General features: G+C 36.2%; 1 protein-coding gene across 49 annotated transcripts in view; it reads right to left on the reverse strand.

Annotated features, from left to right (window-relative positions):
• pcdh15b (protocadherin-related 15b) overlaps positions 1-19,953 on the reverse strand; it is a 506,664-nt gene that overhangs the window by 361,390 nt on the left and 125,321 nt on the right. For 19 of the 49 annotated variants that reach the window (XR_012387602.1, XR_012387597.1, XR_012387592.1 and 16 more), the window contains one exon: positions 13,076-13,306. The gene's annotated coding sequence lies outside the window, so the exon portion shown is untranslated. 49 annotated transcript variants of the gene reach the window in all.

A 19,953-nucleotide genomic window follows, 5' to 3' on the forward strand; every position in this document is an offset into this window, starting at 1 on the left:
AACGTTCAAATCACCTCTGGGCATCTTCTTCAATGTGCGCTTGCATTGACAGTTTTGCGCTGGAGCGCCTCCAAGTGCTGTTTACTGTAACTTCAGCAGCTCCGTGCACGTGAACAAAAGTGCCGATCTGATTGGTGGAGAAGGTTTTGACATGGCGCGTCAAAACAAAAATAACAAGCATGAGGCTTTTTTTTTTTTTTTAAATGAAGCTTTTGCGCCTGCCGTTTTGCGTGCTGATGTGCATGATCATATTAACGCCCTTTATTTAGTCACGAGGCGTTAAACGTCGACGGAAAACATGAGCTAAATGTATTAGTGACTCTAAGCTAAAGAAACTTGGGTTCTGCAGCAGGACAATGATACAAAGCAGACTAGCAAGTCCACTTATGAATGGCTGAAGAAGAAAAGAGAAAACTTTGGAGTGGCCTATTCAAAGTCCTGACCTTAATCCAATTGAGATGTTGAGGCATTACTTAAAAAAAAAAAGGTGGTTCAGGCTCAAAAACTCAGTGTGGCTAAATTATAATGATTCTGCAAAGATGAGTGGGTCAAAATTCCTCCACAGCTCATTGCAGGTTATCAAAAACACTTGATTGGGTGGCCCAAATAGGGGGCAAACACATTTTCACACATGGCTATGTAGTACGAAAGACTTGCTGTGATAAAAAGGACCTATTGTGTACAGGTATATTTTGGATATTTCCTTTCAGACCATTCTCTGTAAACCCTAGAGATGGTTGTGCATGAAAATCCTAGTAGATCAGCTGTTTCTGAAATACTCCGCCCATCTGGCACCAACAACCATGCCACGTTCAGTCACTTAAATCACCTTTCTTCCCCATTCTAATGCTTGGTTTGAACACCAGCAGACTGTCTAGAGACCATGTCTACATGCCTAAATGCATGCTGCCATGTGATTGACCGATTAGAAATTGGTTTTAACCAGCAGTTAGACAGGTGTACCTAATAAAGTGGACGGTGATTTTATATGTTGTTATCATTTATGAAAGTGTTGATGCATTGTTCAACTCAGCTCAAAGCAGCCTGTTAGAAACTGTTTGTGGAAGCCTAATAGGATAATAAAATATTTCAGTTCAAATCAATTCTTTTAGTGAATAAGCAGTCATATAAAAAGGCATGAAAATGTAGATGTTATCAGAAAATGAGCCCCAACAGGGTGATATAAAACAGCTTTTATTTTGCTCCCTTACACATTCTTGTCAGTTCTGGAGAATGTGAATGAGGCCGGATTAGCTCATTAACTGCACTCGATTTCATTTACCATAAAACCCACCAGCGTGTATCTATTTCTGTAAATATTTAAAAGGGGTAAACACAGCGCCATGGTAATAGACTGACTCACAAGCTGTTGACCTAACCTGCAGCACGCAGACAGACAGACCATCACAAAATAACACGGGACTTGAGGAACATGTGGTGGGCTCAATAATTAATGAGGAAAGGAGGGGTGGAAGCCATACGTGCACCAGAGGAGGTTATCACTACAGACGACCGGCAGCACTTCATTGTGTTCACTTGGCATTTAGTGATCGGGCAGTTCCACACCAGCTCCTTCTATGCGCTCTAACTTTGTAATTCATCATGTGTGTCAGATCACACTGAGGAAGACTGAGGCAGAGTGTTCCCCAGAGTAAAATTATATCGCGCTTTCAAAGCTCAAGAGATTTTTCGGCCACAGTAGGTTTCGTTTTGAAGTGTTTGGATGTTTGTTTTAAATAAATGAAGATAATTGCTTATGCACAAGCAAGTAAAGCAGTGAAGAAACATACACTAAATCAAAAATTGGAAAACCTAAATCTGTCCTCCAAAAAACGTAATTGTGTTGATTCAACTCATTTTAAATTAGCTTAAACAAGCAGCAAGTCAGGGCGAAGCAGAGGCGCAGTAGGTAGTGCTGTCACCTCACAGCAAGAAGGTCACTGGGTCGAGCTTGGCTCGGTTGGCGTTTCAGTGTGGAGTTTGCATGTTCTCCCTGCGTTCGCGTGGGTTTCCTCCGGGTGCTCCGGTTTCCCCCACAGTCCAAAGACATGCGGTACAGGTAAATTGGGTGGGCTAAATTGTCCGTAGTGTATGAGTGTGTGTGTGGATGTTTCCCAGGGATGGGTTGCGGCTGGAAGGGCATCCGCTGCGTAAAAACTTGTTGGATAAGTCGGCTGTTCATTCCGCTGTGGCGACCCCGGATTGATAAAGGGACTAAGAAAATGAATGAATGAATGAAGCAACAAGTCAAGTGTAGATTGTAAAAAATGCAGGGTTCTACACCATTCCTGCATGTTGCCCCAATACAAATCGATTAAGTTAACTAGTTTTTACAATTTTAAGTTGATTAAACCTAAATATATTAAGCTGCCACCCTAAAATTGTAAGAATTGTGTTGTTTCAACTAATTTTAAATTAGTTTAAACAAGCAGAGAGTATTTTTCAGTGTACATTATAAAAATGCAGGGTTTCACACAATTTTAGCATGTTGTCCCCATACAAATCAATGAAGTTAACTAGTTTACAATTTTAAGTTGATTAAACCTAAATCTATTTAGCTGTCCCACCAAAAAAGACTTAAGAAATGTGTTGTTTAACTAACTTTAAATTAGTTTAATCAAGTAGAAACTCAATTTTGTAGTGTACACTGTAAATATTGCAAGGTTCCACAAAATTCCACCATGTTGTCCCAATATAAATTGATTTAGCTAACTTTATCGTTCACAGACCTACGTGGACTGAACATAAAACAAATTAGTTGTCCCAAACAAAACCTAAGAATTCAATGTTGGTTCAACTCATATTATATAAGCAGGGTGCAAGTTAAAGGGTAATATTCCATTTAATTAAAATCCCCCCTAATTAACACTTGATTCCCCCTGAAGGACATCAACAGAAGATGTATGGGGGGGGGGGGGGTGGTTCAGCCCTTTAATAGTGAGAAATAGCTTTCTCTAATCTATATCCTAAATTTTAATGTTTAAAAATGTATGACGTAAATATAAATTCAATACCAATATAACAGTGTATACTATTGTGATTGCTTTATCGTGCCAATCAACACTGTAAAAGAAATCCCAAAATTTCACAACATGTTACTCTAATTTTTTTTTTACAGTAAATTACATTTGTATCATTTTACAGGATTTAATTGTGACTTTTTTGTATTCAGAATTTTTTTGTGAAATTAGGGCAGGCATCATGATTACAGTACATTACTGTAACATGGAATATGAATTGCAAATCTATTTTACTCCTTGCAGTGGAAGTAAAGCAATTATTAGCCAGTAATTCAATATACATTTAAGGTTGAATATTTTACACTGAATGCAAAGTATCATTCAACAGTATGAAACTGGCAGTTCTAGAGCATGGATGGACATCTTAAAAATTCACAAAACACGTTTCTGGTAAAATAGGTGTTTATATCTGCATGTAGCCTAAGAAAAATAAACATTAGACACCTGACTTTTATAGTTTGACCTAGAGTAACCTCTAAAGTAGTCTCTAAATATCCCTCAAAACACTAAAAATGTATACATTGTATTAATAAATTGGATGTAAATTAAATACATTCACAAAAGTCGATTCACTGAAAAATGCATGAGTGTAGATGCTACAATACAGTGCAGATCAATCGGTCATTGAGAAATGAGTGAATTTCATAATCCATATCAGTTGCAATTTAAAAATCACATGCACTGTGTAAAAAAAATATCCTGATTGCCTTAAATTAAGCTGAATTAAATTAACCTTATGAGTCAATTGAACTTATATCATGTTAGAACATGATTAACTTAGTTTAATAAGTTACAATGAACTAAAAACATATGCTGTCAGGACTAATTGAACATGTAATTTTATATAAGATACACGTACATGAGCTGTTTTCTCAAAATAACACAGTTCAATTTAGTTTTCTGAGTTAGATATTCATGCAGTCTTTCTGTGTATTTTGCGTATTAGTAGTTCAAAGATACAGCAGGATTTGAAGCTCTGATTTTGAACTCCAAACATTATTTATGCTGCTTGTTCAGACTTATGATGAAAAATGAGCTGAATCAATTATTATTATTATTTTTTATTATTTTGGTGGAGGGGGTGGGTGGGGGGGTAACTTAATTGTTTAGTCTTCAAGGCACTTAATTTAGTAAAAAACAAAGTTAAATTTGTGTTGGGACAACATAAAGGAACTACATGGATCCCAGTATTTTTAAAGTGACATCTCAACTAGTCTAGAAGAGAAGATATCTTTTGCAGAGGAATAACTCTGCATGTGATATTACTTAAATTGAGAAGGTTTTATTCAAGTCAGTTCCTTGAACATGAATAAATCAGCCAAAGTACATTAGATTACACTAATGAAGCCATTTATACATGGTTAAACTACCTCACTCTTATGGTAACTACACATTTTACATCAAGTAAGACTAATCACTATTATGTTTTATCAATTGGTTCATCTTCCTGGATAAACATTTATGTTTACAGCTACTGCAGTTATTGTTATAAAACTGAAATCCATAACTACATGAATATTACAGCACGGTTTGCAAGCGACCATGGTTATTTTATGATTTTACAGTAGTAACTACCTGTGAATGGCTAACATACAGTAGTAAACGCACTGCATGAACGCCAAGTCAAACTTTCCATGCGAGCCGACTGTGATTGAACGTTTCAAAGAGTGTGATCGATTCCTATTTTACTTTCGTTAAATGAATTAAACGCGCAGGCAACAGATTGCGGGAATGCGCGGCGTAATAGGATGAGCATACGGTAATCCCGAGTCCTGTAGACACATCCCTCACGTCAGGCTGGAAACTGTGTCAGTCCCTGTACGCCGGTTTTCGTCAATAAATCATCCAAATGCGTTTGCTAGCGTCTCTACGCGTCCTGTGCAATTCGTAACATTCCCAAAACACCGTTACGCGCGGAGAAACGATCCACTTTTCGCATCACACACACACACAAGCGTAGCCTCAAATGTGATTCAGTCGACCCCAAAGATGAATAAACCCCTCACTTATTCACTCACCTCTCCATCCAACGACTTGTCAACCATCGGAATAGCAATCCAAAAAAATCGAGTCGCCTCGGGCGCAAAGTGCCACTAACTTTCCTTGATGCGCTACTGCGCAGCGATTGAAGAGGCGCAGAAAGTCTTACCGCGTGAGTTGTAAAGCCATGCAAATCCTTCTCAGACGGCTGGAGAGTATCAGAAACTCCTCAGTGCCGAACACATCCCGTGCAGTCGGGTTTAGGAGCTCTGCTGCCCTCTGTCTTTAATGCACTCCCGAGGAAAAAAGCGAGGATTCCCACGCAGAGAGAAAATATATCACGAAGTTTGGTTGGGTGGCAATGCGATCCAGCCTCTGTGGTCTCTCCTCCGCCTTAATGGCAGCCATCTATTTCGAGAGCTCAAATTGGTGAATGTGCACCTGCCGTGGCGTGGGAGAAGCTAATCTTATTAGAGCGCAGAGAGCGCATGGCCACCCACGGGAAACGGGGAGGAAAAAATCCCAAATGATAGGTCTATCTCTTTAAGATCTCAAATGTTACTACAAGAAACCAAATTGGATTATATGGAGAACGAACGAGTCTTCGTGAGTGAGTAAAAAGCTGCTAGATGCGTTAGTCAAAACAAACGGAATCTCAAATTAATCTCAGGTGTGTCTCATCAAATTCTCCAAACGCCACATTAGCTGAGCTGTGTTATTAGTTGTATTTGTACACATCACGTTTTAGCAGTCTATTTCAGTACAGATACTTTAAATATATAAACCACCTAATGATTAAATATTTCAGGTTTGAAATAAGTTGTTTGTTTGTACTTATTTGATGAATAATGTACAATTTGACCGTTGTGACCGATGTTTTCTTCAATTAAATTGATATCATCTTACTATCAGGGGGGCAAATTTACAGTTTACTTTTAAGTTAAAGCAATAAAATAATATAAAATTTCACAGATGTTTTGTGTTTTCAGGTATTATTTAGGTATTATCAGGTATTATCATACAATAAAATAAAACATTATACCACCATACACATAGTTTACATCTTTGGGACATATTTTTAAGTTTAACCATTAGTGGATTAAAATAAATAATAAAAATAATATAAAATAATATAAAACTTCTCAGATGTATTTTGGGTTCAGTTATTATTTCAATCACACATAAAAATAAAACATACCACCATGCATAATGTTCACTTTATGAAGTCATCATTTTAAGTTAATAATCATTAGTCATTAATTAAAAAGTAAAATAAAACAAAAATTAATAGAACTTTTAAAGACATTTCATGCTTTCAGATATTCATTTGATTTTGCCAAAAAAATAAATAAATAAAATAAAAAATCCTATCACCATTGCATATTGTTTACATCTTTAGGCTCAATTTCAAGTTCAATTATTATTGGAATAAAATAAAACAATTTCGAGTTCAATCATTAGCAGAACAAAATAAAATACAACAAAATAATATTTTTAAAATTCAAGTTCAATCATAAGTGGAATAAACTACAATAAAAAAAATAAATAATAAAAATAATATAAAATAAAATAAATCAAAGTTAAAATAAAATAAAACAAAATAAAACAAATTCAAGTTAAATCATTAGTAAAACAAAATAAAATAAAACAAAATAAAACAAAATAATTTCAAGTTCATTCATAAGTGGAATAAACTAAATTAAAAATTAAGAAAATATATAAAAATAAAAAAAAATTCAAGTTTAATCATTAGTGGAAAAAAATAATAATAAATTCAAGTTTAATTATTATTGGAATAAAATAAAATACAATTATTTCAAGCTCAACCATTAGTGGAACAAAATAAAATAAAACTAAATTTATTTAAATAAAAAAAAGTAAAGTTCCATTAATGTTATAAAATTATTTTAAGTTTAATCATTAGTGGAACAAAATAAAATAAAATAAAATAAAATAAAATAAAAATTTCACAGATGTTTTGGGTTTCAGTCATTTTGATCACACAAACACTAAAACATCATACTATCATGCAAATTATTTACATCTTCAGCCCATAATTTCATGTTCAATCATAATTTAATAATAATCATTTAGAATCATAAAATAAAATATTAAATTTTCAAAGAAGTTTTACAATTTTGTTTTTTTGATCCCACAAAAAATAAAACATATTACCATGCATATTGTTTTCATCTTTAGACAATAATTAGCAAAACAGTGTCAATAAAAACAATATCCAAACAAAATTTCAACAATATTAACAGTTGTTAATTGGCCTCATTCACTTTCAAATCAGATTCCATCTCAATTCAGATTTTTTGATTTACAGTATAATAAAAATTAGGCCCGAGCTTTTTTTTTATTTATTAATTTATTTTGTATTTATTTATTTAGTTAGTAGTTGCAGACTAGCAGACTATACCTGGAATGCGTTTGATAGATAGATCTAAAATGAAGATAAATGTTGATGCACTATGAGAATGATTCATTGTTGGGGGGAAACTGATGTCTGTGATCCGAGACAGTGAGAGAGGCTTTGGGAGGGGCTGCACTGGGATATAAATATAGCCCATGGGTTAAATGCAGGTCTGTATTAAGGCAGGGAATGCTATCAGTCCATCTGTTCCCTGAGTGGGATTACATTAAATCCTATTCAAACCCAGTATTAAGAAAACCATCCACCAAGAGGCCATCAAATAGTCTGCCAAGGAGAAAGGGAATTTATAAGCTGTATGAGGACGGCTCCAATGATACAAAGAACTTCAAACAAGAACACTTTAGGACACTCGTGTTAATGGGATACAAGATCAGTCAAAACAGTATTGTGTCTGGAGAGATGGACCATAAAACACTTCAGATAAAGCCATGGAGCGTTTAGAGTGTTGGTTTTGTTGCATCAAAGAAAGTGTTATTTAAGATGCTGTTTTTTAACCAATCAAAAGGTTTTTAAGACCAAGATGGCAAAAAGGCAAATATAAACATTATGATGAAGATAATAAATAAAAATCTATAAAATATTATATATATATATATATATATATATATATATATATATATATATATATATATATATATATATATATATATATATATATATATAATTTTAAATAACAACAATTATTAATATTATCATTGTTGATGTTAACTAAATAATTTAATTAATTAATAATAATAATAATAATAATAATAATAATAATAATATTGCCAGTTGACAAATACGCAATAAATATTTTTGTACATACAATTTAAAAAAAAAAAAATATATATATATATATATATATATATATATATATATATATTTTATATTTATGTATATTTTATACACACACACACACACACACACACACACACACACACACACACACACACACACACTCACTAATATTAACTTCATAAATTATTTGTATAAATTAATTAAATTTATTTTAAAAAAAAACTTCCTATGATGTGACTTCATTTAAGAAAATAATTAATAAAAACTTTTGTATGACTGAATTATGAATTAGCCTCTACTGACAAAACATAAAATAGCTACATTTCCTCGTGAATGTTTAAAGTTAAAATCAGCATATACTGTAGTGTCACACCAGATAACATGGTTTTCGGTGACAAAATGTATGAAGTCCCAATGTTCTTAGAAATATATGAACAAAAAATATGATTGCCATTACTAAAATAGCCACTTGTAAAATTAGGCCTGATATATTTATTAATGATTTTCCGATTTTCTTTTTAATTTGTCAATTATTGAATTATGCTTTAGACAGCCAGACTATAACACAGTTTTGAGACTGCGCTAAAAAATATTAAGCAAATAAAACAAAATAATAATAATAAAATATTTGTTGTAAATAAATAAATAAATAAATAAATAAATTTTAACAAGAGGATTATTGGAATACAAAGAAACGTTTAAGCATGTTCTGCATTTTTAATAATTACAGTAATTTGTTTTTCCAAAAAAAAAAGAAATTATTATTATATCGTATTTGTGTAAAAAAAACATTTTAATATTATCTATTTAATATATTTTCTAAACTATTATGTTTCGAAAGGTTTTTTTTCCGTTAAACAGAAATTGGGTAAACATTTAAATAATAATAATAATAAAAATTTAACAGGAAGGCTACCAATTATTTATTTAATTATTTTTAATATTTCAGTCAGTCATTAATGCTGAGGACTGCCTTTAGCTGAAGCTGAACATTGAATGAAAACCGGTGAACTAAAGCACTTTGCTAGAAGGTTAATTAACTTACCCAAAGGCATCCTGTAGATTGGAAATTAATCATAACATCACTATTAATGTAATACTTCAGCTCGCATTTGCAAACAGTAATGCAAATCAGAGCTGCTTTAAGGCAGGCCTCCAAGGATTTTTTTTCCCTTCTTTATTGGAATAAATGTCAGAATGTGAACCTGGACATGGAACAGTGGTCCAGCTACCCTGTCAAGGATCTCGGAAGGTACATGGGGGTTTGCTTATCCCAGGGGTGTGCAAAATCTGTTCCTTGAAGACCATTGTCCTGCAGAGTTTGACATTCCTACCCCAATTAAACTTACCTGAAACAGCTAATAAAGTCTTCAGACTTTATAAAAACGTCTAGGCAAGAGTCTTGGAACTGTTGGAGCTCAAATGAAGGCCCTTTAATAGTAGGATTGGACAGCTCAGGATTATGCAGTCTACATGTGTCGTTATGATTGTGTTTACTTACACCATACATAGGTCTCAAACTTGATTCCTTGAGGGCCGCAGCTATGTACAGTTTTGCTCCAACCCTAATCAAACACAGCTGATCCAACTAATCAAGGTGTTCAAAACTACTAGAGAATATTAGGCAATTGTGATTGGAGGTGGTTGGAGATAAATCTGCAGAGTTGCGGCCCTTCAGGAATTGAGTTTGAGACCATTGCCCTACACTCTCAGAAATAATGGTACAAAAGCTGACATTGGGGTGGTACCTTTTTAAAAGATCTTTTAAAGGTACTTTTTGTGAACTTTTGTACTTAAAAGGTCTATACATATAATTTAAAAGTACCACAAGGCACACATTTGTCCTGTATAGGTACTAATATGTACCTTTAAAGTACAAATGTGGACCTTTCAGGAACCAAATTATACCTTTTGAAAAGGTACCACCCCAGTCACAGCTTTATTTGCAAGAGTGTTTGGTCTCCTGCAAGGGCTCGAGTATAGGGGTCATGGTGATGCAAATCCCACACTTGGTGATAAAGCCGTGTTCACATTTTTGATAATAAATCAAACTTTTTCCAAGTATCCTTGGCTCTTATTCACAAACAAAAGTATGTTAAGTCAGAACATAAGTCCAACAAGGAGTTCAGTGGTTATTGGTTATTGGAGCTTAGTAGCTTAGTTATTGGAAATGTTTAAGCGAAGTAGAAGAGTGTCCTTAGTGAGCGGTGTATACATTAATCCTATGGAATAAAAACATTTATTTACATTACATTTAGTCATTTAGCAGACGCTTTATCCAAAGTGACTTACAATTGAGGAGGCATTCAGCAATTCAACACAGAGAGGCAATGCACACAAGAAGTGCTTATTATGCAAGGAACAGTTTGTGCTCAGAGAATCGAGTTCTAGAGTTGGGAGGGGGGTCCTTCTACGGGTGGTTTGTCAAGCCTAATCACCTGTGTGAGGCACACTCAGAATTGCATAATGTTTTGAGATTTTCATGTTGTGTGGTGGGGGCCGAGAGTAGACACGACATACTTACAGAATATGGCTGAAAGCACAACGTCTTTGTTCGTGCACACTAAAGCCCAATCCCAATTCTACGCCTTAGCCCTTCCCTTTACCCCTTGTTTTGTGCGTTCACATGAAGGGGTAGGGGTGTCTCAATTCTCTTTAGCTTGGAGGCGTAGGGATAAGGGGAAGGGCGGGATCCCCTTGAAACGAAGATTTTTCAGGACCACACTTAAATCCAAGGGGAACGAAAATTTCCCAGAATACACCATCTACAACGGCACCATGGCTGCACACTGAAGAAGATGGACGAATTAGAATTTTTTTGTCATTATTACAAATTCTCACAACAAACAAGCACATGTTTAAATATATTCCTAACCGCGTTCTTGTTTTACCATTTTATTCTACAAAAATAGAATTGGGATTGAACCTAAGTGTGTATAAACAAGCCTAGGGTGCCATCTGCTGTTAAAAACTAAGCTCAGGATCGATTCCAGAATAAATCCCAATGCAATTCCAGAAATCGATTCATGAATCACAATATTATTGTCCCACATCTAATTGGTATGGCGGTAGTAGTAATGTGGTCATTGTTGTATGCGTCCTAAATGGTATTTGTAAATAAAAGTATGTCCCAAACCATAGTATGCTAAAAAGAGTATGTCAGAGGTTCCCGGATGGTTTGCTATTTCCAGTAAAGAAATTTAAGTGTAGAACCGTCCAACTTTCATCCGCAACATCAATACTGAACTTATATAAAGACGCGTTTGGACGTCAAAACGTCTGAATGCATAATTAACCAAAGACCTGAGGAGATTTCTCTGCATGAAAGACTTATATATGGGAGATTAACCTACTGCTGCTGCTTCTCCAATAAGGTAGGAAATTAAATACAACAGAAATGTGGAAAGTGTGGATGATTGACAGGGGGCATAACTAAACAACACAGTGATCTGTTAAAGCGGAAGTAGTATGTCCCAAAGCTTGCATACTCTTCTGTTGCACACTAGAAAATATAAACTTTTTCATACCTAGTAAAAAGTACATACCTATTGTCATGGACTTTTGGTGATAACCAAAGGAATATGACTGTAGATTAAAGGTGTAAAATGTGTTTTCACTAGAGTGTTTGGACTGGAAGATATGAAGAGTCACGAAGGAACTCACTGATTAGAAAGGACTCTGGTAGAGGTTTTCAGAATGGAAGAAGACCCTGGGACAGATCCAGAACTTGTTGAAGTTATTTGTCATATCTTTTTTTCACCAAGGCAGTTTGTGTGCTGCTTCGGAGCCGGAGCCTATAGGTCCAAGTGAGTTCTTTGTCTTTCAACACCCAAAGCTCTAGCTCTGAACCTTGAAAAGTGGTTCTTAAGTATTTGGCACTTCCATGCTTGTATTGCTGTGAAAGATTTGACATATACATTGAGATCAGACCTGCCTTTTACGGTGGCTTTCAAGAGGGTGGAAAACCAAAGCAGCTCTTAGAAGACTCTCCACACAAACCAGTACCAAACTGGCAATAGAACTAGATCTGGAGTTAGGGCACCAGGGGTTTGGGCTGTTGGAAAAAAAGGCATCAGATGGCCTAGAAAACACCTTGAAATCCCAGTTGAGGAACTGGAGGAAGGTGAAAAGGAACTTGATGTATGGGTGGGTTTATTACACAGCTGTCCCCACCACCCAGTACCTAAATAGTGGAGGAGTATGATTATGAATGATGATGGTAGATGGTAATGTAAAATAGGTTTGATTCACGTTTATAAGCTTGTATTAAGTGAGGCTTGGACAATCCTGCATATTCATGGACAATATCTTAGATAATTCACTGGTTCTGTTCTGGTTTTGTTTGTTTGTTTCTCTTTGATGAAACATTGAAAAGTAGAGTCTGCATTGAAATCTGAAGCAATAAATCTCTGGGTGTAAAACTCCGATCCTGAAGAACTGCATCCCTGTACAGCTTAGTTTCAACCCTGTTTCAACACACTTACCTGTAGGTCTCAAACAAGCCTGGAGGACTCATTCAGTTTAATCAGGTGTTTAATTAGGGCTGGAACTAAACTGTGCAGAGCTGCGGCCCTCCAGGAACTAAGTTTGACACATATGATCTATGGAGTGATTTGCTTCTGCTTTATCTTTAGGTCTTGTTCACAAGATATGGTAGGTCAGAGCGTAAGATCGATAGCCAGATAGACAGTGTGATGGCAGCAGTAATGTGCTCGTTGTACCAGACCATCTTAGTGAAAAGGTAGCTGAGCCCGAGCGCAAAGCTCTCAGTGTCTATCTATGCTCCATCCCTTCACCAATACTTTAGTTAGTGACCGAAAGAACACGTCTGTAAATTGAAGTGAGTGAAATAAGTTTTCACCTGAGTGTTTGAGCTGGTCCTGTGAGATTGGGTGTGAAGCCCAGACATCCGGAAGGAACTTGGAGGATGACCTCTGCTCCTCCATTCTAAAAGGAGATGGTTTGCTGATTTCTCAGGATTTCCCCTGGATTCATTCTAGTGGAGGTGTTCTGACTGAGAAGAGACCCTGAGGCAGGACATGCTGGAGGGATGATGTCTATTGGGCTGGCCTGTCATCGCCTTGGGATACCCCTGTAGGAGTTAGAGAAGTTGACCGGGTAAGGATGCTAACCTGCTGAATACGTGAGGGATGACAAAGAGTGTCAATGAGGGGCAGATTTCATTAAGCTGAAAAAGTGTATAACCAAAGTTTTTGTAATTCTGTTATAATAATAATTTCCCTATAACAGAATGAAGATCTCAGAATTAATAAAAAAAATACAGTGACACACACACTCATTAACATATGTGAATAAGGGTTTTAAGATTCACACTTTTATTGTACACTCACCAGCCACTTTATAAGGTACCCCTGTCCAACTGCTCATTAACATAAATTTCTAATCAGCCAATCACATGGCAGCAACTCATTAGATTTGGGCATGTAAACATTGTCAAGACTATCTGCTGCAGCTTAAACCGAGCATCAGAATGGGGAAGAAAGGTGATTATAGTGACTTTGAATGTGGTATGGTTGTTGGTGCCAGACAGGCTGGTCTGAGTATTTCAGAAACTGCTGATCTACTGGTATTTTCACACACAATTATCTCTAGGGTTTACAGAGATTGGTCCACAAAAAAAAAAGAAAATATCCAGTGAGCAGCAGTTCTGTGGGCGCAAATGCCTTGTTGATGCCAGAGCTCAGAGGAGAATGGCCAGACTGGTTCCAGCTGATAGAAAGGCAACAGTAACTCAAATAACCACTTGTTACAAGGTCTAAAGAAGAGCATCTCTGAACACACAATATGTCCAACCTTGAGGTGGATGGGCTACAGTAGCGCAATACCACACCGGGTGCCACTCCTGTCAGCTAAGAACAGGAAACTGAGGCTATAATTCACACAGGCTCACCAAAATTGGACAATAGAAAATTGGAAAATTGTTGCCTACTTTAGGCCCATTAGTACCAATTGAGCATCGTGTTGACGCCACAGCCTATCTGAGTATTGTTGCTGTCCATGTCTATCCCTTTATAACCACAGTGTACCATCTTGTGATGGCTACTTCCAGCAGGATAACGCGCAGTGTCATAAATCGCGAATCATCTCAGACTGGTTTCTTGAACATGACAGTGACTGTTTCTCAATATGCGTTCTTCAGCGGTCTTGCGTCCTCGGGTTCTCGTGCAACGTCATCATCAGCTGCCTAAGTTCAGTTCCAATACTCAAGACCGCAAGTACGGAGGACGCATGTGATCTTGATATCGAGGACGCACTGATGCAGACTTGAGCACCGAACTCGCTCTGGAAGTCCCAGAAGTCATTGCGACTGGAGGTGGAAAGCGCAGCATTTTATTTAGATTTATTATTAAAGTTCAGAGATATCACTTATTTACCTCAGGAGTTTCTCTAAATGAAACATTAACATAAATATCTTAATAAAGGAATAAACACATTAAGGGTGTTTGTTTGCTGAAATTCGTATTAAAATTTGTTTTATTTTATATTGTGCAGAGTATATTTATAATATTTTTATGCAAAGTATATATTTTGAAGAGGGGAAAAACAATAAATCGTTGTATGAGTGCTGTAATGTTTAAATAATTTCCATTTAAAACGCGTGAAGGTCACGTGACCATCAGGAAGAACGGAGCATCCCATTTCTCAAAGGACGCGTTCTCTGCCCTCGCGGTCTCCTGAGTTCATTCTTCCGAGGACACCTGGCAAGACCGGTCTCCAAAAGAACGAAAGTCCGCTCTTTGCGTTCTTGGAATTGAGAAACAGCCAGTGAGTTCACTGTACTCAAATGGCCTCCACAGTCACCAGACTTCAATCCAATAGAGCACCTTTGGGATGTGGTAGAATGAGAGATTCGCATCATGAATATGCAGCCAGCAAATGCTATCATGTCAATATGGACCAAAATCTCAGGATTATTTCTAGTACCTCATTGAATCTACGCCATGACGGATTAAGGTAGCTCTGGAGGAAAAAGGGGATCCCACCCAGTACTAGTAAGGTGTCCCTAATAAAGTGGCCGGTGAGTGTAAATATGAATGTGTAGCAGTTTTACAAAACTTAAAAATGTTAATTGACCAACATGATAAAATTAGAGTACTGACCACTGACAAGTTGCTGAATAAAGAAAAATACAGACTAAATTACTAAAATACACACATACTGTATATATAAACATAGATATTTATGAATAACAACATGCAGTAAATAAATCCCTTTAAAGTGACAGTTTGTGTATGTTGCTTTCTAGCCATGAGCAGATGTTTAGTGCATTTACAATCGGAGAACTTATTTCATTAGGCATCATATGTGATTTCCAATACACATCTGTTCATTAAGCGACACTTTGCTTTTTTCCAGCGCTCTGAATACCAGCTCTTGACCACAAACATACGCTCGCAGGTATTTGAGGGCCTCTGTCTGATGCCAGGTGTTCTCTTAAACCCCAAGCTTAAGAGCTCGCAATACCACTCGATATGCATATTTGTCATTCAAATGCGTAGTCTGTAGGCTAAACCAATGGCGTCCACAAAGAGGCCACTCTGGCTGAAAGATGTTCATGCATTCATGTACTGCATCAAATATAGAAGAGGATAAAAAACACACAGATCGCAATTACACACCGTCACGAATAACGTTTATAGATGCTAAATAACATAGTGCGGCCCTTGAAGTGCACTTGAAGTGTTTGACATGCTGTGTGTGACGCTAGTGCATCCAAAGATGACTTATCCCGTGTGTCTGAAAGCTTTTGTTGTGCTCATCACAATATCAATTCTCGAACATTACCGACCTGCTATTTTCTACACAGCCTCTTCCCAAGAGAGGCTCGTGAAACCAAACAGCCAATAAGGTCTTGGCAGAGAACACTATTGAAGCATTTTGTACAGGGTTTATTCAAATTACACCGCCTCAATAACTTTCAGAGCTGCGTCTCATCGGTAACGAATACCTAATTTAACAGCCGACGTGTGTATTAAGCGACTTGTAGATCATTTTGCCGCTTCTTAAAGGTCTATCGGTTCACCAGCACACACAATAAGACGACATGTTGTTTTACAAATGAACAAACACACCTCTGTTCCGCTCAATACTTGTGGTGTAGCGGAAAAAAACAAGACTTCAAGTAAAATCAGGCCTTACGTCAAGGCTAGCTCAGATTAAATTGTTCATTTCTTTGCCTAACACAACCCTAGAGTGGATTAGTACTGATCTCTCATTACTTCAAACTGTATAGATGTATCCATCTGTGTTTGCCTAATTACTTTAGGGATCTATATGTTGCTTAATTTTATTTGGGCCCAATCTGTGCAGAGGTACATTTTCCTTATTTTTATACTAAAATAAGTAAGATGAGAGGGAAAACGGGATTAGGTAATATAGGAATTTCGGCTAATATGATTTACATTATCAAGTGGATGTGTTTGTGTAGGTTATATAGAGATGTGATTACCTAAATGTGGCCTAGCACAATTAAATGACATTTAAAGGGCAGGACACACCAAGCTGAGGATTGGCTGTCAGCTTGTCTTGCCTTTTGTTGGGCTCAATTAAGAGGGATTTTGACTGCTTCAGCATGTACACTATATGGGCTGAATATAAACAAACAAAGTAAATTTGGTAATGTTCACCTTTGATTGTTTTGAGAGTTCCAACATTGGCTCATTTTGAAAACGTAGGCCAATATACGTTTCTGGATGCCGTGAATTATGTAGCCAGAGGTACGTACGGCTGCATTTATCTTTTAAACGAATGACACAGGGCCGTATGATGCCATTCCTTTTCGTGCTTACCAGCTGACCACTGAGCTCCATATGGACGGCTCCTCTGCTGTAACCAGTTTGTCCCATTAGCTGGACATGTAGGTTGGCAGACTTGAGGAGCAGAGAGGAGTTGACTATGATGACGGGGTTTGAGTCCAGTGAAGAATGGTTCCAGAAAGCAGGTAAAACAAAAACAGAATCCAAAGATTAAAATAAACAAGTAAATAGCAGGGTGAGGATGTGGTAAAATCTGAAAACGTGATAAAAATCAGACGAGGGCTTTTCTCTGTCTGCATTGCTTTTGAACATTGTTGGTTGGGTTTAGGGAAGTGGATGGAATGGCCAATTAATAAAATCGATTGGGTTTAGGGAAGGGGGAGGGTGGGTCAGTTGATTGGTCGGTCGGTCAGTCAGTCAGTCAACAGCAGCCTCTGGTGGATTTACGAGAGAACGGCAGGCAGTTTGAGATCTCAAAAAGTGTACACAGCGGCCTCTCGTGGATTCGCGAAAACAAAGACTGCAAAAACTGTTAATTTTGCAGTCTCCAGATATGTATATAGAGGCACGTTTTCAGAATGAGCCTGGGTTGAAGAGTTAGATATTGCTTGATACTAATTACAGGTCTGGTTTGCTGTCCCGGGAGTGAAACCTGAGCTCGGAGATGCTTGAGCCTAGGGCTCCTGCCTGGTCATACTGTATAGCATAGAAGGGCGGTCCGAGATCAGGTAGGTCTAGAAAGCTCCCCTGATAAAGGAGGAAAGGGGGAGGTGGGGTGGATGGGGGAATCTTCCAAAATTAAAATAAGGAAGGTAAGATAAAATTGGTTATTTATTGTATTCGCTTGGATTCATCTGATTGGTTTATCGACGATTGTTGATGCGAGACGAAAAGTATTCAATCATAGCAAGTGATCAGCTCAAAATTAGTTCATAAAACTTTAATTAAACTCAGCCCAAATAAATTGTTCACAACATCTTACTTATTTTCTGTACAAATTTAGTAAATACAATTAATAAATTGTTTTTTAAATGTAGAATTGTTGTTTGCCAACAATGAAAGAAAGTGCAAAGGACGAAGACAACAGTAGTGACAAAACTAAACAAATGACGCAAATCAAAAAGAAAAGAAAAGAAAAAAACGGCCAGTTGTTACAATTCCATTTCTTTAATATTTCCAAACAATATAAATCATCAGATAAATTTGCACCAATGAATTTACCCCCCCACTAAAAACTTTTAAAATTGTGTCGTTTTAACTCATTTTAAATAAATAGTTTGAACAAGCAGAAAAAGTCATTTTTTTCACTGTACAAAAAAAAAATGCTGGTTTCCAAAAAATGTATTTGTGTTGGGACAACATGAAGGAATTAAGTTTCAAATTTAGGTGGATTAAGCAAAAAACAATTAAGCTGTCCAAAAAAAAACTAAAGACTTGTGTTTCTACTTATATGAAATACGCAGTTTTTGAGTGTATGATTGTGTGCGAGCAGCACTAGTTCTGGCTTTCATTTGTGGAAAGACGATACAGTTACTGCCACCTGCAGGTATGGAAAATACATAATTTCACACAGGTGCACAGGTATCATTTCGGTTTGTTTAGTGTTCATGCACAGCTTTTTGGTCCAGATATGACCAGACACAGCTGGTGCAAGGTGACAACTAAAGAAATTTGGGACAGATTTTCACCACCAACATTTACACGTATACATCATGTTGAGTTTGTTTGTGTGCTGTTTGCGCATTATGCGTAAATTAAGTGTCGACTTTTCACACGTAAACCACACATATTCTGCCTGTAAACTATACAACAAACAATGTAAAAAATGCACATTTTGGAGCTTTCTGGCTTTCCATTGATAGTTTTTGTCGTTTATAGTTCTTTGACATCAGCTTGGTGTGTCCCGAGCTTTAGTATTACTGAGTGGCTAAAGGCTTAATTTCATTGAAGGATCTAAATAGTTTTTAGACTAAAAACTGTCCATATTTGGTTAAAAATCAAAGCAAACTCAGCCAAATTAAAAAATGTACTGAAGAATAAATGCATTTAAATGCACCCTGGAACACAAAACTAGTCTTATGTTGCACAGGTAGGCTATATTTGAGGGAAAAGCCAAAAAATATATTGCAAAGTCAAAATTATAGTATTTTTTATGTCAAAAATCATTAGGAAATAAAATAAATATCATCTTTCATGTAGATTTTTGTAAATTTCATTACAATAGATCAAAACTCACTTTGTGATTACTAATGTGCATTGCTGAACACTAGATTTGGAGAATTTTTAAACATGATTTTCTCAGTATTTAAACTTATTTTAACCTAATTTAATCCTAATTTGTATTGTCCTGTTCAACCAAAAACAACAAAACCTATTCATTCACATTTTAGTTAAAGCTTAAATCCCAGTTTCAAAAAATTGAAACTTATGACTTATGATTTTTATTGTGGTTGATTTTTATTCGAATCAAACAAATGAACAAGTATTACAACAATAATTATGACCTAACTATTATATTAATATGATGAAATGGTGTTTTTTATCATTTACAGTTTATTTTATATAAAATTTTCAGTTTGTACTGTATACAAATAGCTGTTTGGGTTTTAGATTAAGCAACAATGATGCACAATAAAAATAAAGTAATTTGTTATACAAATGTAATGTTTTGAGTTGTCAACTGAATAAAAATGGTTTATGTATATTTTTACAAATCCTTTAAACAAGAGTAGCCATTCCATAAAAATAAATAACAATCACTGAAAATCTTTGAAAGAGAGGCAAACTCAACCACGATCCATTCTGGTGTGAATGGGCAGGCAGTGATAGAGCTGTTTTCTCGGTGTGCTGTCCGTGGTGCTGAAAACACTCTTCTGCAGAGGGGCTTTGAAAAAGAAAAACATTGACATGTTTCAGATGAGTTCTGAAGAGAATGTCTCAGACTCATGCAGCTCAAATGGGC

Source organism: Danio rerio, chromosome 12 (genome assembly GCF_049306965.1).
Source record: "Danio rerio strain Tuebingen ecotype United States chromosome 12, GRCz12tu, whole genome shotgun sequence".
NCBI classification, from domain to species: Eukaryota; Metazoa; Chordata; class Actinopteri; order Cypriniformes; family Danionidae; genus Danio; species Danio rerio.